General features: G+C 45.2%; 1 non-coding gene across 1 annotated transcript; it reads right to left on the bottom strand.

The window, feature by feature from the left end:
- Window positions 1-363: 363 nt before the first annotated feature.
- LOC132436709 (U6 spliceosomal RNA) lies at window positions 364-467 on the bottom strand. The gene has a single exon (XR_009521860.1). It is a non-coding gene; the product is annotated as a U6 spliceosomal RNA (small nuclear RNA).
- Between the last annotated feature and the right edge of the window lie 1,977 nt (window positions 468-2,444).

Raw genomic sequence — 2,444 nt, 5'->3', positions numbered from 1 at the left:
TGCCGCCCGCGGCACCGGAGCTCCCCGCGCCCCCCGCCAAGGTGGAGGCCGCCCTCGTGGAAACGGCGGGGCTGGGTTCCATCCCCAGGTGACTAGATCCAGGGATGACAGTGTACACACGGGAAGGGAAAGAAGGAAAAGACAGGAGCAGAATGGAGAAAATGAAGAAATGAGAGAGACAGAGTCGGGGAGGAGGAGCGCCACCTGGTGGCAGATCGCGCCGCCTGCACTCTCCCCGCCGCAGCGCAGACCCGGGCCGTTTACGATACAGGCCTGACCTCCAGCGCTGAAGCGGTCATTGGCACATACTGGACGATTATAATAACGATATTCATTGAGCAAGAACTCTGAGGAGTTTTTTTTTTTAATATGGAACACTTCAGGAATTTGCGTGTCATCCTTACTCAGGGGCCATGCTAATCTCTGTATCATTCCAATTTTAGTCTATGTGCTGCCGAGGTGAGCACCTGAGGGTTTTTTAAATTAATAGTTGATTTTTGAACAGTTTTACATTCTCAGAAAAATTGAGCATCTGGTACAGGGAGTTCCCACGTACCCTCCCCCCAGTATACACACTTTCTCCTATTAATAAGACCTTGCATTAGTATGTTCCATTGGGTGCAGTTAATGAACCAATATTGACGCATTAGTATTAACCAAATTTCATAATTTAATGTTCATTTCTGTGCAGTGCTATGGGTTGTAACAAGTGTGTGTTATGCATCCACCATTACAGTACCACAGAGGATAGTTTCACTGCCCTCAAGTTTCTCTGGGTTCTACCTAATCACCCTCTCCCCACCCGCCTTGAACCCCTGGCCGCCACTGCTCTTTTTACTGTCTCTATATTGCCTTTTCCAGAATGTCATATAGTCAGAATCATGCAGTACGTATCCTGTTCAGACTGGCTTCTTTGTGCATTTAACATTCCTCCGTGTCTTTTCTGTGGCTTGATAGCTCATTTCTTTTTAGTGCTGAGTAACATTCCATTGTCTGGATGAACCATAGTTTACGTATCCATTCACCTACTGAAGGACATCTTGTTTGTTTCCAAGTTTTCACGACTATGAATAAAGCTGCTATAAACATCCACGCAGGTTTTTGTGTGAACGTACGTCTTCACCTCCTTTGGGTAAATACCAGGGAGTGTGCTTTCTGGAGCACATGATGAGACTATATTTAGTTTGATAAGGAGCCGCCAAACTGTCTTCCAAAGTGGCAGCACCCTTGGGCATCCCCACCAGCAATGAATGGAGTTCCTGTTGCTCCACAGCCTCGCCAGCATTTCGTGCTGTCAGTGTTCCGGATTGGTGTGTCCTGGTATCTCACTGCTGTTTTGATTTGCAATTCTCTAATGACATATGATTCAGAGCATCTTTTTATATGCTTACTTGCCATCTGCATACCTTCCCTCATGAGGTAACTATTCAGATCTTTGCCCATTTTTAAAATTGGGCTGTTTGGTTTCTTGGTGTTGAGTTTTAACTTTATTTTGGGTACCAGTTTTTTAATCAATATGTGTTGTGCAATATATTTTAATACATATGAAATACAGAGATATTTAAATAAAACATATTTGTTGGGGTGTTGCCTAAAATTATTTCCTATACCATCTGTTGTATGCATACAACATTTTGGGGTATATTATTTAAATCTCCCAATTAAAGTGAAATAGCAGCAATAACACAATCATTTCTGTGGACATATGATTAAAGCTAAACAACCCTCATAGTATCCGTGGATGCTCACGTCTCATAGGCTGCAGCCTCGGTTAGATGTCTCTGCGTTCAAACAGATGGACTATTACGACCCATGGTGTAGGAGGCTTAACACACACCAACATTCATCCAGCACTGTCTGCCTGGGGAGCTCAACATGCAGACTTAAATTATATTTATTTCCTAGCTTTGTCATACCTCAGTCCATTCAGGCTGCTATAACAAAGTACCATAGGCTGCATGTCTCATAAACAGCAGACATTTACTTCTCATAGCTTCGGAGGCTGAAAGCCTGAGATCAGGTGAGAGCATGGTCGGGCTCTGGGGAAGCTCTCCTCTGAGTTGCAGACGGCCATCCTCTTGCTGTGTCCTCAGGTGACAGAAGGAGCGAGGGAGCTCTCTGGGGCCTCATTTACAAGGGCACTAATCCCACCACGAGGGCTCCACCTTCATGACCTAATCTCCTCCAACAGGCCTCACCTCCTAACACCATCACACAGGGGGTTGGGTTTCAACACATAAATTTTGGGGGGACACACATGTTCAGTCCATAACAATACCTTAACATACATAACATACATAATGTAAACAAAGAAGAACAGAGAGCTTTGTGCAATTCTGCAAGGTTAACCCACTACAGCTGCTGACCGACAGTATCCTCTGCCTCAGACGGAGGGAATGATGGTACCAGGATGCTCTGTGCTTGGACAAGCAGGCCCCTTAGAC

This window comes from Delphinus delphis, chromosome 13 (genome assembly GCF_949987515.2).
Source record: "Delphinus delphis chromosome 13, mDelDel1.2, whole genome shotgun sequence".
Classification (NCBI taxonomy): Eukaryota; Metazoa; Chordata; class Mammalia; order Artiodactyla; family Delphinidae; genus Delphinus; species Delphinus delphis.
Note: the sequence above shows the minus strand (reverse complement) of the source record. Positions and strands in the feature narration are given on the sequence as shown.